At 40.3% G+C, this 20,970-nt stretch overlaps 1 protein-coding gene across 3 annotated transcripts in view; it reads left to right on the forward strand.

Annotated features, from left to right (window-relative positions):
• The window catches only part of Dusp10 (dual specificity phosphatase 10), a 40,890-nt gene that overhangs the window by 9,086 nt on the left and 10,834 nt on the right, over nucleotides 1–20,970 (forward strand). The window lies entirely within an intron of this gene.

The raw sequence follows: 20,970 nt of genomic DNA on the forward strand, positions 1-20,970 counted from the left end.
AAATGTTTCATATTGCAGTGCTTAGGCAACTTTATCCAAGTTGGAAAAAAAAGATATACCATATACAAAGGGTAGAAGTTTTCATTCCAAGATTGGTCATCTACTCTTTTCTGAATTGAAGAATCCCAGATTTTTGAATGGGAAGGAACCTGGGGGGAGTGGTCTTTACTCCCTTGGATATGACTGCTGGCTGAGCCATGCTCAGTTCCCACCTCCAGAGACCCTGGTTAGATTGGTCTGGGGTGCAGCTTGCATGCACATCAAGATTTTTGAAAGTTCTCTGAGTAATTCTAATGTGCAGTGAAATTTGAGAACCACTGATCTAGTGTAGTGTTGTCATTATGCAGTTATGGAAATGAGGCCTAGAGAGGTTTATGTCTTGTCCAAGGTCACATGCATGATTAATTTTAGAGCTTTGCTCCTTATTGCTAAAGTAGGTTTGTCATGTTGATAGATTGATGTGTGTATGTGTTGTTATCTATTAATCACAAGAGTTAATATATAGCATCAAATATAAAATAAGGTAAGATATTTAATCACTAATTTTGAGCACCTAATACCTGTTTTATTTTCATTTTGAAATTTCAGTCCAGAACCAAAAATTTCTGCATCGAAGGACTTTGGTAACCTGCAAATCTGAGTCCTAGAAATATGGGCCACAGATTAATACTGATTTAGTCTCATCCTCTAAAGAATTTAATGGGTTTAAGGGAAAGCTGAAAACAAACAAACAAACAAACAAAAAAACCCCAAACCTTGTGTCAAAATGCACCCAAGAATCTTAGGCTGCTCATGACTTTTTGGTACATGGCCTTGAAGGGATTCATTCATTCATTCCATGACTATTACTAAATGCCTTCTGTGCATGAGGTGCTAGCAGCAGCTGGGGCACCTGCCATCCAGACACTTCCAGTCTAAATGCTAGAATGAGAACAAATGGTGGGGGGAACAAGGCTGTCTCCCAGATCCCTCCCTCCTGGAAGGCTGTGTGTGCACTTGAATGATCACGTGTGTATTTGTGTTTTCCATCTCCTCTACCACATACTCTTGTTTAGGGAGCCGTTCATCTTCAAGGAAATGTTTTTCTCCTGGGAAGTAAGCTTGTACTTTCCTCCTTTCTTCTTATTTTCCAGGAAAGAGCCCAGCCTTTTCTAACTACAACATGGGCTAACAGATTTTTTTTTCCAATGTCTTGATCTGAAAAGAAATGATTCTCTGGTTTTTAATGGAAAGGGATGTACGTGCTGATCAGTCTCCAAAGCATAGGGCAGACAGGCCTGTTCCACTGTGCAGTACAGTGGAACTTTGACATTTGAAGTCCACTAATTTGGGGCATATTTCTGACAGGAACGAGTTCTGTGTTTATTTTCCCTGCATGTTCTTTATGAAAAAAGGACATGCTAAGCAAACAAGCCTGGTAAATATTTCAGAGACAAGGGATTAGCCTGCTTAAAAAAGATGTTTGCAATTACCACTCTGAGGGACGAAGCTAGGACACAAATATAAATTTTTGATTCCAGAGCCTGTGTTATTCCCCCTAAAGGATGGGGCTCCCTTCCTTGGCAAATTTTCATTGGTTATGTTTCTATTTACCATGATTTTGCATTCATAGAGTATAACCTTACTAAATCAGAAAAATTGAGGAAAAAGCAATGAGTATTTAAGATTTTATAGTCAAAAATTTAAAAGTACACATTTAATATTCGAGTTCATATAATTTTCTAAATATGAAGACTTCGATTCTTTAGATGTTTTCATCCATAGCCCAAGAGCAAGATCTTAGCATCATTTTGTTTCCAGACTATGTCTGTACCTCCCCCCGCCCTGCCCCGCCCGCGGCAGGACCCATATTTTATATGACTTAAAGGAAAAGGAAGTTGAGTGTGTGCTTTTGCTTAGGGAAATGAGCTGTGCAGTCCTGGTACATTGACATAAGAGAAAGGCTATTTATCCCTTGCTCTGCCTCTGACAAAGCAGAAGCTCATTTACAGGAAGGAAAGAGGTTGTGATGTTCATCAAATTAATCTGAATTCCTTCATGTTTTATTTGTGGTAAATGCCTGTTCATGTTCCTCCACTCCCAGCTTTGAATTTTGTGGAAAACAAAGCAAAGCACAATTCTTCCTGGTGTTTCCACAAAGGGTTTTGCCTTCTTGTCATACACTATAGGTAGGACCCCATCAGATATTTGTTATCCACTTCTAATAGCAAATAAGTAGTTGAAACTCCTGATCCAGGGGTGGCATCAGGCTGGTCCTGACTGTGAGGGGCTTAGCCTCTGAGGTTATAAGAAGAGCTCGGTTGACCTTATTTTGTGTCCTGAGTAAGGAGGCAGTCACTTCTGTGAACTCCAGAACATTACCACCCAGTTCTTCAGTACCTTATATTTATTCTATGAAATAACTTCACATTTCATTGCCCTGAGGTCCACTACCATTGTACTGCTGATGCTACTGGGAAGACAGAAAACAAGTGAATTAAGGAGAGACAGGGGTAAGGCCAGAGTAGTAGGAAGAAAGGCAACAGGACTTCTGGCTCTCAGACTTGAGTTCTGAGCTCCAGGGTTCAAGACTGTGTTGTTGTCATTAGTTATTACAATATCTCTTCTTCCCTCTTAAAATAATAAGGTTAGACACAAACTTCTGTGGGGGTCTTTCCTGGAAGGATAGGGACATTTTGCTGAGTCTTATATTTGTATTCTTACTAAAAATCCTACATTTGTATGGTAAGACTTTGAAAGGATAGGTCTTAGGATTCTCATGCAGTAGTATTTTAATTTACCAGCAGGGCCTCATTTAATTACATGACCAACTCATCATCCCTGAAATTAAAAAATTACTTTCCAAATAATTTGGAAGAAAAAAATTAATAGCTATTGAATTCTATATACTGAGCATTGAACCATCCTATATGTATCTTATTTAGTTCTCAGGTCAGCTCTGTGAGAGGCTGTATATCCTACTTCATAGATAAGGAAATTTGGGGGACAGATTCAATATTTTTTCTCATGTTATTAACTAGTGAATGGAAGAATAAGAATTAAAACCCAATTCTTGAGCTGGGGTTGTAGCTCAGTGGTGGGGTGTGTACTTAGCGTGCTCCAGGTCCTGAGTTAAATCTCTGGTATTACCAGAAAAAAAAAAAAAAAGCAAGAAAACATAGGGACTGGAGGTGTAGTTTAGTGGTAGAGTGCTTGCCAGGGTCACATAGGTCCTGGCTGTTTTCCTCAACAAAACCAACAACAAAGAAGCAAATACAAACACAGAACCAGTTCAAGTTCTTTTCAGACTGACACATGCTTGTTTATAGGTGAGCTTTGTGAAAATCCCATGGCTGAGAAGAGTAGCCTGCACTGTCCGCCAGGGACTTTGTCTCAAATTATATCCCACCCTTTGGAAATTTTAAATTTTGGACAAATGTATCAGAATATATTGTGAGTGTCATCCCTCATGAGAACAGAAGGTTACATGTAAGTGACTAAAGCTCAGAGAGGCCCAAGCACTTGTCTAAGGTTGTTCAGCTGGTGCATGGTGGAGCTGGGCCTTGCATGATTTGCTTCTATGTGGTGCATTAATTATTAGAAGCTTAGAATGCATTCTGTATGGCTATACAAACGCTGTTTCCATCTTCTGAGCGTACTGATATATTCAGTCACTTTCCAGAGAGGAAAGCAGATGAGAGAGAAGAAAGGCAGATACAGAGTTAGGTATAATGTAACAAGGAAAATATGATGGGTCCCCATGACTCCATCCAAAAGACCCAAATGCCCAGTCCTATCCTTGTGCTTTTATTCATTTTTCTCTCCCATTAGTGGAAAGGATAATGCTAGCTAGAGACTTTTCCCCCCATGTATGTGAAGAAAGAATGTCTAGTACAGGTTATCATTTTCCTTTGGGAAAAGTAATTCTCTGGGACAAGCGAACAGACAATATCAAATTGTTGACTATTTACTGTTTTTGATTTCTCTCTTCCTTGCCTTTTTCATCTCTGTTCTTGTACTGTCTAAGGCTATGGGCACTGCTGGGGAGTCTAGGAGTGTGACAGTGACAGGCCCTCGGAAAAGCATAATGAACACCTGTTAAGGATGGCAAGAGTGGTCCCCAGGAGCTCTGTGTTGGAAACAGCATGTTCTTAGGCAGAATTTGGTCTCCAGACAGGGCACCCTCCCTCACACACTGGAAATATGTCCTTGTGCTCTCAGATGCCAGCTATCAAGTTTTGTCACCTCACCCCAAACATTACAAGTCCTCCAGTATTAGGGGAAGAGGAGGTGGGTGCAAGTGATTAAGATGGGGGGAATTACTGAATGGGGAAGAAAATCTAAAACTGTGAACATTCTTCAGTCTGAAAAATAAAAGTAATTTATTTAAGATAGTTTCCAATAAATTCAAGGATATTAACCTCATTGATGATGAGGATAAGGTGAATTTTTCAATCAGAACAACCCAAGGACAACTTCAGAGAAGTTGAGAAACCTTATATGTTAAATTTAAAAAGGAAAAAAAAGGAAAATTTACATGAAGTGTGGTGTCATACAATTAGCAGAGATCTTAATGAGCCTTTGGTTCAACTCCACCATTTTATAGATATGGACACTGGTCAGTTCCCCAAGAAGAGGTCAATAACTGGCTGCAAAGATGGCAAAGAATTGGTGTTTCCTAACTCTCAGTTCAGATTTTGTTTTTTTAATGGCAGTGGGCATATCATTCTCTGGTGTGCACCTGAGTTGTATTAAATAGGTAAATCCAGTATGTTCACGTGTTTGGCCCAGTCACTCTGTGATTTCTCTTTCTTTCTCTTGTGAGATTATTAATTGACTTCTCATTGAATGAACCCATGATACCCCTCAACCATTTGTACTCAGCCTTCTTATTACATACGTGTGTATTTTCCCATAGTGAAGTATAATTTGGTGGATAGGAGCACAGACTCTCGAACAGATTGCTGACTGTCACTATAATTAGGAACTTGCACAAATTAACTTTACGATGCCTCAGTTACCTTGTCTATAAAGTGAGGATGATAATGGCGCCTTTTTCATGGTATCAATGGAGGAACAGATTAAATAATGGATGTACAAGTGCTGTAAACAATGACTGAGGCATAGTTGCTGACAATTATTACCATGAAAAAATGTACCATGCTAGGAAATATTTATAATTATAATAATTTATCATCTACTCATATACAAGGAAAATTTGAGTGGTATAGTTCCATAAATTATATCACCGCTATATAATTTAAGGAAATATGTTTTGATGCTTGGTAGAGATCTTTTTGTTTCAAAGTTTGGGAAAAATCAGTATTTCTTAGTGAGGTGGACAGATAACTACACAGGTACTATTTTCTGAATTGGTGCCATACTGGAAATTCTATACTATTTTTATGTAAGTCTTATTACTGGAAATTCTATACTTTTTTTATGTAAGTCTTATAAAATTAAATCTCAGAGAAAGCCCTTCATGTATACTCATTGTTGGAATGTTAAGAAAATTTTAGAAAGAAAAAAAAGGGTATACTAATCCAGCCCTGACCAACACGGTTTCATTTTTACATGTTCTCTTCATTCTTTACCCATATATGTGCATGTTCAGAAGTTTCTCATATAGAAACTGGAGTTCAATTTAACTTTATATTGCATGCACTTTTGCTTCCTGTATTGTCATTGTGGATTTTTTGCTCTAATGCTGTAATCTATTTTATTACTACATACTATTTAACCAACTTGTCTATTAACAGAAATTAAGATTTTAGTAAGAGAACCTTATTGAGGAAGTCCTTTGTTTAGAGCCTTCTTTACCACCCCCATTCAGAGCCATGGGCACTAGGTGTCAGCCAGTTTAGATTTGTCTTTTTTAGCCTCCTGATTCACTTCCATTTTTTCATTCCTGCTTTTCTCTCCATGATACAAGAATCAACTACCTGTCAGAGTCATTAATTTTAAGGATAGCCATTATCCTTGACCTCAGATATTTGCATGAGTCCACTGAGACTCGTGTTATGATCTTGGACTTCTGCTTTGGTGGGCACAGTGAGGAAGTTAGGAGGGCAGCACAGTGAAAACACAGAAGCTGTTATGAAAGTGAATGATCTGAAGGGACAGAACAGCTCCTTGTTTCATAAATATGAGTCACTCCCAGTTTTGCACTGTTGCTAAAACACTTTAAAGGGACAATACAAACAGAAAGAGACTTTTTGTGAGGTGCTGAGTATATATATTTGTCTCCCCATGTCCCTTTGAAACCCTGGAGTTTTTAATGCACTATTCAAGACCCCCAAGTCCTTAAGCAAGCACAGGCAGCCAGAACCCAATCAGAATGGAGAGATGATCCCTATTAGTTCTTTTTGCCAAATGGAGGTAAAATGCCCTTTAAATAGAAGATAATTCTCTGACAGATAATTAGCTTGTCTTCCTTGATAAGAAATGTGAGTTGGAGTGAACTTATTATAATTAATTTTGCATATCATGTAAAAATGCATTCGTTTGCCCTTCCTAGGTGAATCTTTTCACTTCTACCTTGAGGGTGGCTACTCCAGTGAGAATCAAAGGAATTAGAGAAATGCGGAGGTTATGGTGTTTGGTAGCTTTCTCCCAAAGACTGGGAGAAGCTAAATGTGGGACCACCATTAACACCACCATTAATAGGCACAGAGTTTCATATTAATATCTGCATCTTTTATTTAAGAAACTGAGAAGCTTGGAGGCAGAGGAATCAGATTCTATAAAGCTGTCCAAATAACTACCTTGAAATCACTCTCTTAATAACATTCCCCTGGCTTCATAGTACAAACCTTTTTCCAGGGACTGGAGTGGTGTGATTGGCCGGGTGCAATTGGCTGGTGGCTGGTCAGTGGCTTTGGGAAGTGGCCTGAGAGGGCTATGAGCACTGCCTTAAGGACTGAGTAAGCCAAAGCTCCTCCCTGCAGCTTTTCTTCTTTCCCTCTTTCTTGCCAGTTCAGAGCTTCTGAGACTTCATCACCTGGCTCTTCAACATTTCCTAGTGTCTTTGTCGATTGAAAAACTGTTGTCCATGGCTACTTGATTTTACTAGTATTAAAACGTGTTGGGGAGATATGAAAGCATGGGAATAGAGGCACATCCTGTGGACAATCTATCAAAGAGCCTCTCTACTCCAAGGTGAAGTGTTTCTTTTCTTGAGAAAAGAGTAATTATTTGATATCCTGGGGGAGATTACTGTCCTCCTATACAGTGTAACTTATAGTACCTTAGATTTTAGTTATTGGTTACTATCTCTACGTGTGTGAGGGTGCATACACGTACATACATACCCAGTTAACTGTTTTGTTTGTTTGGCAGTACTGGGGTTTGAACTTAGTTGACTTGTGTGCTTGCTAGTCAGTGGCCCTACCACTTTAGCCACACTTCCAGCCCTTTTTGCTCTCATTGTTTTGTTTTAGAGATAGAGTCTTACCCTTTTGCTCAGGCCTTTCTAGACCATGATTCTGCTATTTAAGCTTCTTGTGCTCCCTGGAAGGACAGTTGCATGCTCTGAGGCCCAGGTTTTTTTGTTGTTGTTGAAATGGGGTCTTCCAACCTTTTTGACTGGGCTGGCCTGGAATGAAGATCCACCTTATTTCAGCCTCCCACATAGCTTGAGATGATGGCATATGCCCTTGGGCCTAGCTGTTGGTTGAGATGGGGTATTCCAATCTTTTTGTCCAGGCTGGCTTCAAACCACAATCCTCTCAATCTCAGGCTCCTAAGTAGCTAGGATTGCAGGTGTGAGCCACTGGCACCTGACACATTTTAGTTAACATTTGTAGGATGGGAATGACTGTGGCATTCAGCATTACCTCATTTAATAGGGATAGCAACAGTGTTAGTACATCTACCTATGCTATGAGCTACCTGGGAACTCTTGTGTGCTTAAAACGGCCTGGTCCAAACCAAACATGCTATATGTATAAAATACACACTGAATTTCAAAGACTTTATATAAAAATGCAAACTATTTCATTAATAATTGTAAAGTATTGATTATATACTGAAATGATATTTTGAACATTATAAGTAAAATATGTATTATTAATGTGAATTTTTTTTTTACTCTCTTAAATGTGGCTACTAAGAAAAAGAATCTTGTTACATTGTAGCTTGCATTGCATTTCTATCAAATGATACTGATTTCTACATAGTGATAACAGTATTATTATCTCCACTTTTAAATGAAGAAATTAAGGCTGAGAAGTTAGTAGGTTGCCCAAAGTCACACAGCAGAAAGCCAAGCTCAGACTTGTCTGACTCTTAGGCCTATACGTCTCATCGCTGTGGAATTATAATAGAGAATTTGTCTGGCCTATGTCCCTGATTCTTGGGAGATAACCTCTAATCCTTTGGAACTTCCCATGTGATAGGATATGTTTTTTACTTATGATGAGTCCTGTGGATCACACCTGACTTTGTGTTAATGAGAAGATTGGGATAAGAGCTGTCATCAGAAGGACTGATCATGTGATTAGACAGTTGTATTACTTCAACCTCCTCTGAAGAGGAAAGCTGGACTGAGAAGATTTAGTTCAATCACAAGGCCAATTATTAATCAATTTTAAGGAATGAAACCCTACTGTCAACTCTGGCCACCAAAGCTCAGTTGAGCATTCTTGTTGTTCACCACATGGATGTGCTGCAGGGTGATATGTCCTGATTCCATGGGACCGCGCACAGTAGCACCATGTTCAAGATTCTCACAGAACTCACCATTGTATCTCTTCATTTGGTTGATCCTGATTTGTATTTTTATAATAAAACTGTGATCACAGTATAGTGCTTAACTTGAGTTCTGCAAATCATCCCAGAAACTGAGGAATTATGGGAACCACAGAATGGTCTGGGAAGCCCTGAGCTGGTGGCTAGCATCCTGAAGGGAAGGCAGGCTTTTTGAGAACTGTGGCCTTAATGTGTGGCATCTATACTGAATCAGGTTAGTGTCAGAAATGCATTGCATTAGTATTGAAAGAATAGACTCTCTTTCATCTGGATGTCTGTTTTAAGGGCTTGGTGTTGAGAAAGCACACCAGCCAAGCACTTTGTAGCTTGGCTTGCTTGTCTGTCTAACTCCACTTCCTTGCTGACAATGGCCAGTTATATTCTAGACTTGTAAAATGGCTCAGTCATTGAACAGCTGCTTTTGATCACTTGGCTCAGCCTGGAGATAGATCTATGATACTTCCAAGCCCAGGATTCTCCAGGCTGCAACCTTTAGGGCCATCTCTGTTTTGTCTCTCAGATGGTATCATTCCAGTAGTGGCAACTTGTGAGTATGTGTGTGCATGCATGTGTATGTACTAGCTCCTCTTTGATACCCAGTATTCTAAAATACTGACATTGAGATTTAGTTCCTTATAGGACACTGATACAGAGTAACAGTACTCTAAGGATTGCTTTGGGTTTTTGTTTTGTTGTTGTTGTTTAACCATTTGTATTATCAGGAAACATACTTTTGTAGTATGTCCCATTACATCTCAAGAATAAGATGTTTAAATGTTGCCTTTTCTTTGGACGCTTTAGTTTGGATTTTTTAACTATGATCCCATGTGTTTGGTTTTTTCATGTTTGTTTTGGTTTCTCCTTCCTTGCTTTAAATAGATACTGTCTCTTCTCTTGGCATTTCTAGCCATTACCCTTGTATTTATGCTCAGCCCCCACCATTGTCCTGCAAAGCTGTCTTTAGCTCCTAGCAAGTTGATTCGTACAAGTGTACTGTGGGGCCACCCTGGAAGGCAGAATTCTATGAAAAGATGAACACAATCTCCATAATTGCTACAAGGGAAGTTTCCTGCATTCATGAGAAGTAGGAATGACACATAATAGGCTTTGGAGTTGTCAAAGAGGTCTTTTGAAACACCCATGATTGCTTAGTTTCTTTCTACCTTGGGCCGTCCCTAGGCACTTTACATTCTGCCACCATGCCAGACTTGCTCATCTCAGATGATCAGGTGTAGGGACGGGACAGTTCAGCCAGGTAACCATCAGTCGGCTCTCCCACCATTCCCAGCAATGGTAGGTCTGTTGGTCTGAGTTCCTAACAGAAGTAGAACAGATTCATCAGAACCAAACTAAAAGGACACAGGGCATTAGGCACTCCCATCCCCAACAGTACCTGTGCCTCATTTTCCTGGGGAGTACAGAGGCTTCAGGTCTCTGTCTCCACCTTCCAGGAGCAGAATAGGCTTCAGCCCTGTTGGAGAGCTAGGGCTATAATGGCCCTTTTTCAGAGAAGAGGAAACTCTAGCCTCATAAGAAAAGGCTCTTATGATGTGATCATGTGATTTAAAGTGACCTCAAGAGTAAGTAACTTGCCTGCAGATACACAGATAATAAGAAAGTTGAGAGAAACCCCAAACTCCTGGTTTCAGATCCATTGTTGTGTCGCTTTAAAAGGAAGCAGGAGAGTGAGTCACTAGGAGTGATGGATACCGTGTCTGCATTTTCTGTTGCTGCTGGTATTATGTAGGTGGGAAGGCCACTTAGCTGTAAGTACTGAACTAGTCCTTTTTCAGTTTTGTGTGCCCAGCAGAGCTCTGTGATCCCCACCCATAGTGAGTATGACATGAGTACATGTTGAACTGAACCTGTGTGTTGACGTCCCACAGGTTGCATGTCTCCTTTTAAGCCTTTCTCTTTCATGACTGCTTTCCATCCATCTCTGCTGTTCACCACTCATGTAGAATCTCCAGAAAGGGGAGGTTTAGGGAGAGGGGGAAAAAGGGTTAGAGGCCACCAAGTGTGATTTGTCTTGGATCTCAGCCCTCCCCTAGGGTGTCCATTTGTCACATTTAGGGCCTGGCTCTTCCACAGCCCTCCTTCCCAGTCTGGAGAATGGCAGGAGTTCTAAGTCCCTGTGCTGAATTCACCTGGTCGGTCCTGCACCTGCTTGCATGAGTCATGGCCAGATGGCTACGTTCAGGGCTGTCTCAGTGTGTTGTTAAAACATTTCTCCCGCCAGTCGTTTTGCTAAATTTCTTCTAATGTTCCTCCATTCCCTTTTTCCTCCAATTAGATTTATCTTTGGGGGCTATTTTTAATCTCCCAAAATTCTTAGCAAAATGCTGAACAAAACATAATTAATGGCCCTTTCCGTCTCATCCCAATGCTCATTTAATCTAAAAATATTTAATGAGCACTTACTATACAAATCCAATGCTAAACAGTGAATACTTATAATTTCTATAAATACCTGCCCTGTAGTACCTCATTTAATTCTTGCAGTGACTCTGTTGCCCCTTGTTAGCACCATTGTACACATACAGAATCTGGGGTACAAATCGGTTGAACAGCTTTCCTAAGACTATAATGAAAAGTTATGAGGGCAGGCTGACCCCATATACTGCACAGCTGGGCTCTGATTTCTCCTAAGACAAAAAACACCTCAGTTTTCTTGGGGTTCACATGTTGTTAATAATAATAAGGAAGCAATAATTTCAGATAATGTAAGTGTTCTGAAGACAGTAAAACTTCACACCTCATGATGTGATCAAAGGGAGAGGAGAGAGGAGCTGTAAATCAAACATCGGGGATGACCCATTTGAGAGACCACATTGGCTCTGAGATCCGAATCACCTATTCAGATATTGGAGGAAGCAGGTTTTCTCCTAATTTGTCTCTGCTATGGGTAGGTATGGTTTGAGTGTGTCTCCCAAGGGTATATGTTTTAGAAACTTTGTCCTTAGTGTGGTGATGTTGGGAAGTAGTGGGACCTCTAATTGTGGAGCCTAGTGGTAGGTCAGCAGGGGTACTGCCCTTGAGGGGGTTAAGATGTTCTCATGGGTTCCTGAGTTAGTTTTTGATAGTTGTTATTTTTATAAAAAACAATCCTGCCCTCCCCATTCTGTTTTCCTGCCTTGCCCTCACCTCTCTTCTCACAAAGTCCCACATTTGTGATGCCATCTGCCATGATGTGACATACCAAGATGACCCTCACCAGAGCCAGTGACATGCTTCTTAGACTTTGAACCTCCAAAATTGGGAACTAAATAAACCCTTTTTCTTTCTAAGTACTCAGCTGCAGGTATTTTATGATACTAACAGGAAATAGGCTAATTCATCCTGATCACACAGAACACTTCTGTGGGAGGGTTTTTTCTATACATAAAACAGTTCTCCAGCTGATACCAACTGTCTGTATTGAACTCAATTCTGACACCATGTACCTGGAGATAGTGTCAGATCCCAGAGGTCAAATGCTTGGTCCGACAAAACTGCCTCCACTTCAGATGCCAGTTGCAGGTCCCAGAGTATGTCCTATGCTTCTGACCAACTGGATACAAATGCAGGTTCTCGCAGGCCCACTCCTGGGTTTGATTCATTTGCGAGGAGAGCTCACAGAACTCAGGGTATGGGGCACTATATGTATGAACAGCCAGATGGCACAGATATATAAGGCAAGGTATAAGAATGGGTTTGCAGCTCCTGCACCCTCTGCAAGTGTACCACCCTCCACAGACTGCCACACATTCAGCAATCTGGAAGCTCTCCAGACTCTGTTCTTTTGAGTTTTTATTGCCTCTTCATTAAGTTGGCATGATGGATGAAATTATTGGCCATAGGAGATCAACTTAACCTTCAGCTCATCCCCTAGTTTTGAGCTGAAGATTGAGCTGATCTCCTGCCTTAGCCTTTCTGATGACCAGCTCCTATCCTGAAGGGACCCAAGGGCCCAGCTACCAGTCATCTCATTACCATACAAAAACACCCTCTTCTCACTTTAGGGATTTCAAGTGTTTTAGGATCTTTGTGCCAGGAGCTGGGCAGAGACAAAGTGTATATTTCTTATTAATATCACAGTGAGAATATACTGGAAAAGAACACAGACGGAGGGAGAAGCAAATTCAAAGGCCCTCAAATGGCGAGCAGATCACACAGGCCTCATAACACCCTCCTACAGCTGACCTCATTCTTGCCATAGTTCAGCCACATCCGGTTTAGCAGAGCTGTGTTGAAGTTACATAATGTTAGAAGTTAGAGAAACTTAAAGATTACTCAAGATCTTGATTTTACAGAGGTGGCCCCAGGTGCCACAGAGTTCAAACCCAGTCTCACATCAGTGGGGAGAGAAGGGCTATATTCTGATTCTTGCTCTCAGGGCATCTGTCACACAGTGCAGCATTGGTCATGGCTTATAGGGATGAGTCTGAGAGGTCTGCTGTGCTTGATAATGGGGTATGTCCAACCAAGCTCAGCCTTCACGGTGTGGTCTGACTGTTAGACTTGCCTCTCTTTCTGGCAGTTGATTGGTAAATGCTCAGTCTTGTCAGTATTTACACTAAAAACAGAATTAAGCTCAGCCATTCGAGAAAGTTGTTGCTATGCTTTTTGTGAACTGAACACATTGATTCAAACACTCTAGATTTTGATACTGGCTTTTGAGTCTTTCTCCTACCACTTCCTGAATTCTGTGTGCCACAGCAATCTGACTTTCATCAAAATATAGAGTTGTAAAAGTTGTTTATTTGAAAGTGGGGGCTTCATTCAAAGCAAGCTAAGATGTACACAAAGTCCCTAGGTAACTGTAGTGATAGAACCCAACCCTGGCTTTACTTGTGTAACCTTACCTTGTGTCTTGCTTTTCCTCCTCTCCTCTTATCATAGATGCTTCTAGATGACCTTTTGTGAATCTAATTTCCAGTGGGAATGTTTCATAGTAGAAGAATGCTCTCCCTCAAGGCCCTGCTCTTGACATTTCTAGAGATTTATTTAATTGGACTTTACTTAAATCTGACTGGGAAACATATTTTTGCTGTGAAGTTGTGATGTGTTTAATTTGGGGTCTAAGATAAATGTTGGTCCTGGGGGGCTGATTGTTAAGCAACAGTTTTCCTTTTGTGCTGTGACGGTTTAATGAATAGCTTTACTGGGCTTTCCTCTGTTTGTTTGTTTAGCAATGCTTGATTATTTAAACTTCTTCTGCCCTGAAAAGCAAACAATGTTTTCCCTCTCTTCAGAGAATTCAACAATAATGCAGAGTATCTGGTTGAGCTCTTGGAGAAAATATGGCTTTGTGCTTTACAGCATGGTCCTCCTGTTAACATTCTTCTCTCTTCAGCCTTCCAGTGTGACCTAATGGACTTTCTCCTTCCTCCTTGATTAGCTAGTACTGAAGTATTTTAGTGAGCAGAGAAGGTGGAGTGTTGACAAGGTATTGAGTACCCTCCCAAACACGAAGAAAGCCTCCAGCTAGGATATTCTTAGGTCCAGAAACAGGCTGTGGGGAAGGCATGAGGCAACGCTGTTCATGATGAGGGAATAGCTAATGAGGAAAAATGTGACTTTTGGAAAGGAATGAGATTCTGTGCTTGTTGCCATCTTATGGAACTAAGGATCTGGAAAGTTCCATGGCTTTGCTTCTTATGGGCATTGCTGGTCCTTTAGGCAGTACCCCTAGCCTGACCTTGGACCTTTTCTGGCTTGACTTTAAGGTATGGTACCAACTTGGGTAGGCTCCCACAAGCCTTGTTCTCAGGCAGCCCACAGTTTTTGGTATGACTCTTTTTAAAAAGGTATTATAATTTATATTTTAAATTGTAACCTATATTGGGAATTAAAATTAAATAGTCTGCTTGGGCTATGCAGGAGTCTATTTCAGTTGCTGTAACAAAATACCTAAGGCTTTGTAAAGAAAAGAGGTTTATTTATTTCACAGTATTGGAATCCAAAAGTCCAAGATTGGTGGCCCCATTAAGATTGGTGGTCTCATTAGAGACCCTAACGGTCTCTAGTGAGGACCTCATGGTAGATGGCATCACAATGCTTGAAGCATGTGCAGAAGAGATCACATGACAAAGTAGAAACCCAGAGAAATTCAGGGCTTTGGTGGTCCCTTTTATAATGACCACTCTCATGGGTACTGACCAAAGCCTCTGGAGAATTACATTCATGCCTTATTAGCAGTGTCCCCAATAACCTAATTACCTCCCATTATGCCCAACCCCTTAAAGGTTTTATTACCTCTCAACATCACTACATTGAGGACCAAGCTTCCAGTATATGAGACATTGGGGACATACTCAAACCACATCCAAACCGTAGCAGACTATTATAACAAAAGATGGACTGGATAGCTTAAACAATAGAAATTTATTTCCTAACAGTTATGGAGGCTGATATTCCAAGATTTGGAATACCAATACAGTCAAGTTCCAGTGAGGGCTCTCCTCTAGGCTTGCAGACAACCACCTTTTGTTGCATCCTTATATGGCAGAGAAAAGTTAGCTAGTTCTCTATTGTCTTTTCTTATAAGGGCTCCACCCTTGTGATCTCATCTAAACCGAATTCTTTCAAAGGCCCCATCTCCAAGTACTATCACATCTGAGATTAAGGAATTAATATGGGAAAATTGGGATGATACCATCAGTTCATAAGAGGCACAAAAAGTTCATTCAGGGAAAGAAGTTTTAGGGTATATGTAAATTGCTCTTACATTGCAATAAATAAATTGCATGCTGACATTGTGACAAAAACCCCTGAGAAAATAACTTCAAGAGAGGAAAGGTTTATTTTTGTTCATAGGTTCAGAGTTTCAATCCATGGTTGGTTGGCTCTATTGTTTTGGGGCTTGTGGCAAGGCATAACATGGCAGAGAACATGTGGTAGAGCAAAACTGTTCACCTCACAGTGGCCAGGAAGCAAGGAGAGAGAGAAAGAAAGGGCCAGGATCACAATAGCCCTTCAAAGGTACCTCCAGTGACATAACTTCCTTTTTTGTAGGTGCCACCTCTTAAAGGCTCCACAATCCCCAAATAGCACCATAGTAAGGTGACCAAGCATTTACCATATGGGGCTTTGGGTGATACTCCAGACTCAAACTATAGCAATTAAGATATTTGGTAAATTAATGTAGTCTGTCCTTCTCTTCCCTCCTTTCCCTTCCTTTTCTTTTAAACATTTATTGAATATCTATTGTGAACTTCTGAACATTCAGGAGCCACCTACTGCACTTAGAGTAAAGCTTGTCTAAGAGACCCTGTGTATATGGCTCCTGACTTCCTCTTCCAACCATTCTCTTCTCTTGTCTGCTTGTTGTGCTTGCCCACATTGGTTCCCCTGAGTCACTCACAGTTCCCTGCCTTCCCCCACGTGGATTGCTTCCTCTCTTTCTGTTTTCAAACTCCTTCCTTTCTACTACCTTCCCAAGTCTGTCAGTCCCTTTTCCTCTTTCTCAGAGGAGGAGTTCTGGATTCTGCACAACCCAGTCTAGTTAGTCCGCTTTATAGCATTTTGAAAATGGAGGGCAACTTCATGGCTTTTACCATAATTATGGCTGCCTCCTTGCACTTGTGTGCTTATATTTTATCACACATCTCCTCCCACTGGGTCCTGACTGATGGGGGTGGTGGGTGTGGGGAGAGGGAAGGCATCCTTAGCCTGCTTGCTATTTACCTCCTCAAGTCCCGGAATGTGGAAGGAGGGTTTGATCCTAGACACAGAGATTAAAAAAGTGAAAAATATGCTACTGTACCTGGCCTGTCAAGCAAATCTTAACTTGAGCTGAATGTCTGATTTCTCTGCTGAGCCTTCCTCTCTGGGAACTGGGTGGACACAAAGGTGGGAGAAACCAGAATTGGCTGTCCTTCTGTTAGTCTCTGATCCCCCCATCCCCACATACCCAGCTTGTATTTTCATAGGCATTCGTAGTAGATAGCTGTTTGCTTATTGAATCCCAAAGCCCTGTCCTAAAAGGCAAATATGATTACTTTCTCTGTCACTTTTGTTAGTGAGCATGGAGCTCAATCTAAAAGTGGATGAACACCTTGTGAAAATGAGACTCCACAGGTTGGCATCTAGGAGCTTGGGTGGGGGACAAAGGAGACAGGTTGGCACACTAGAAAGTTCTGTTCTGACTCTTTATCTCCAGAAGAGGCCAAGGGAATGTGTGCCCTGCCCTCTGATTGAGGGGGTGACTTAGGGAAGTCAGCTGTGGCCATCTCTACCTTCTGATGATTTTTGAGGCAAAATGAGGATAGGTATAAAGATGGGACACAGCACAAACAGGCCCACAGTATATGTGGTGCTGGAGGCAGCAGGACGTTCCAACACTTTTCTGACCCCCCTCTCACTTTTTAAAAATAGGTTTGACAAGTATTCTGTGGATTCATAGAAAATTCAATCATCAAAATAGAATCTAGGTAGAATCTCTGCCTCTCTTTTCTTCCCATCTCCTCCTGAAGGGCTTCTGAGAGGGGCAAGGAGAAGAGGCTTGGGGGTGGGGGAGGGGGAAGGAAGATAGGGGAAAAGGGAGAAGAGTGGGGTGGGAGGAGCACAGGGAAGGGAAGGAGGAAGAGATAGAGACCACACTCCGCCCGGTGGGAATGAGCCAAAGCCTGCTCCTTAGAATCACTCTGACTTCTGGGAACTCTGAACTCTTACTGTTTGAATCCTGTTCACATAAAAGTCATCTGCTCATTAAAATAACACAAAGCTTTTTGATTGTTGTCTTTGTGGAAAATGACATGACTGTCATCAGCTGTTGCTTCTGGCAGTGCTTTCTGTTCTAATGTAAATAAATGAGGTAACATTTAAAGAAGCAGACTGTATTTACATACTTGTGAAGTCTGCTCTCTAACAATCTGCCTGTGTTATTCAAATATACACAAATTAACCATGTGGTCTCCCAAACAGTATTTCTTCCAGAAAGCCTTAAAGTAGTTAGGGTTGTAAGGGGCAATAGAAGAGTACATCCCTTTCTGGGGGTAGCAACTGTAGACTGTCTTTTTTGTGAGACCCTAGCCTCCTTAGCCAGCTGATATTTAATCCCCATCCCCTTTGGGCACCAGTTCTTTAGAGAGGGAACTTGAAAGACTCAGAGACAACTTCTGAGCTGGGAGGGTGGGGTAGTGGGGCACAGGGGAATCTTTTAAACTCTTACAAAACATTCCAGGGGCAGCATTTCTTGGAAGCCTTCCAATTAAAGCTTTATTTTCCGTTTTTATAAATCATAGTTCCCAAGTTGTTGGATCTTTCTGACTCAGTTCACTCTTTGGAGGTTAAATGTTTAGGGAAAAATTTTAACAGCAATATACATATTTCTGTTGAGGGGTTTGCAACAGTTTTATCAAAGAAGGAACAATATATTTGAAAACAAAGGAGAAATTACAACAACTCCCCAATCAGTGATTGAAAATAGCTGTTTCAGAAGCATATAGAATCAAAAACTTAGAGAAAACATACTGCTAAATTATACAAAAATTGAAAGGTAGCAGAAGTTTCTGTTTTTAGTTCTTGTTAAGTGTATTTATAATCAACTGTTAGCTTACTTCCAGAATACTAGAGTTTATACCAAATTGTTAAGGCAGAAGGGATGGCACATAATCTGAGGGGAAACAGAAATACCAAAATGCAAAATACAAAAATATCAGAGTTGCCATGACTGTGCCAATAACATCTATTTCCTGTAATCATCAATGGTCTAAATTCTGTTTTGTCCGACAGAAAATCCAAAGAAAAGGTTCCATGAACTAAAAATTCAAGCAAACTCTGGTATAGATTTTGCAGGCATTTCCTTTTTTTAAACTCTCAAAAACATTAAGAAACACAACACAGATTAACCAGTATTAAGAACAAGAGTGCCTTTAGTCTATTAAAAAAATAGTTTTGTGAGGGAGGGCTATTTTTAAAGTCATTTCTATCTATGATTTGTCACTAAAGTAGACACCACGGAGAGCCTTTTACTTTATTTTTTGGTTTTCATAAATTCTTTCCATAAACAGATTGCACATGTAGCTCAGTAACTTTCCCTATGGTTCCCATTGGTATCTAACCTATCAGCAAATCATCTTCTTGTGACAGATGATTAGGTCTTATGTACAAAGGAACTTAAATGAGACCAGTCCTGCTCTCTAAATAGATTCTTTTAAAACTGGATATACATAAAAAACAAAGCATAAAAAAAAGAAAAACTCATAACAGCAGTTTTTGTTGTAGAGCAAGGCTATGTGTATACTTATGTACACATGTTGAAATTAATGTTTTTACAAAGTAACCCTGTGAGAACTTGTGAATGCCTCAACTTATTGAGAAACTAGAGATATAGAACATATATGTGATATACATTTAGGTAAATACTATATTTTATATTATATATAAATTTTTTCTAGAGATCTGTTTCCTCAATAAGCTATTCAGAAACATCATATATATACATCCATTGCACACATTAATATATATAACTTCTATACCACTATTTCAGATACATAATTTTTATATCTTTATTTCTAAAATGTCTCTCTCTATATATATATATGTATATATATACACACATATGTGTATCTTGGTATACATGTGTGTATATATATATATCTTGGTATACATATGTGTATATATACATATATGTATCTTGGTATATATGTATATATCTTGGTATATGTGTGTTTATATATATATATCTTGGTATACATACATGTATATCAAGAAAATTTGCCCAGAATGGATCATTTGCCATTCGCTAAGTCTAGATGTTTTTTTTTTCCATCAGTTTTACTGAAATCTTAGGAAATAAAGAACTAACTATAAGGAGGTTTCCAAGCAAGCCCACAAAGCACCAATCATAAGACACAGCTTCCACTCTGCAGGCCACTCCCTCCTGTACCTGTGGGGCCCACAACCTTTAAAGGAGCAGAGCTTTGGCAGCTGCCTCCTGGCCTCTGCCTGGATGTCCCTTTCCTAGTGTGTTCTTGCTGTACACTGGTTTTGGCAGACAGTCTCCTGCTCCTTACTACTTTGAACCACTTTGATCACTCTAGTTTGTGGTAGTGCTCCTATAACTGACCACCTCTACCACTTGTCAGCTTTGCCACTCTACTGAAACTTAATGTCTAAATAACTGCAGGGTCTGAATGCCTTCCGAAAGGCACCAGGACCACCAGCTCATTGAATCATTACAACAGACCTGGGAAGTACTATCTGAATTGTACAGTTAAGAAAAGCTAGCCCAGATGACTCACTCACTTTCAAAACATCACCTAGCAGTTGTAGGGCAGGCCCACTATTGTAGTCTAAAGCAAAGCTCTCTTCCCTCTGTTCCCATATACATCATAGACTGACTTCTAGGATCAGTTTTAAGGTATTCTGTAAATAACCTGTGTCTCCTACGAGAGAATCCAGACAATAAGAACCTGTGTGATAAGAGACTAAGCTGTTTGTAGTACTATCTTCCTGGAAGACCTAATAATATGCCTTGCCCAATAATCAATAATTGGGTTCAAGATTGTCATTCTTTTTTAAAAACGGGTTTTAAGCTTGTGGTACCTCCTTGCTTTTGAGAAGTTCACACACTGGACATGTCAGAAAAGCAAGGCCACACTGGTTGAGGGAAGAAATCAAATGGCTTGCATATGGAGATATTTCTCTCAGACTCACAGTCTCTTATCAGCAAAATTGCTGGGCTCCACCCCCTAAATCTCCCTCTTTTCTGGGTAGCAGAAATGTTTTTTATCCCTTTGCTCATTCCTTACTCCTTGTGAGGCAGCATCTCACTGGACTCCTCTCTCTTTAATATAGCCTCCCTTCTTTCTCCTTGGGAAAGAAATACAAGATCCCTGGAGACGGATCATAAGACAATTTAATTGACACCCCCTGGTATTGAACTTGAAATCATTGGTACTGTAAAATACCTAATCATATCCATGGAGGAAAGATAATTTCTTAGAAAACAGGAAGTAGAAATATTGTTTTTTATGGATGTAGCTGGTACTCCAAATATTTCTTTTGTTAAGGTAGGTGATATTCTGCCCACTGTAGGAAGTTACTCTGACCCCACCTCTGAAGGTTTCAGCCTTCAAAAGCTGACATCAGCTATAATTATCCATGTTTTGTTCTTGCATGGGAACCTTGTGATGTAGAACCTGGGAATCCACAAAATAATAGCCATTTTATACCAATAATTCTCCCATTCTTAATGTCTGGTATGTAACCTTGTATCCATATTAAGAGTGCTGTGAGACAGATGCTATTATATTC

Source organism: Castor canadensis, chromosome 11 (genome assembly GCF_047511655.1).
Source record: "Castor canadensis chromosome 11, mCasCan1.hap1v2, whole genome shotgun sequence".
NCBI lineage: Eukaryota > Metazoa > Chordata > Mammalia > Rodentia > Castoridae > Castor > Castor canadensis.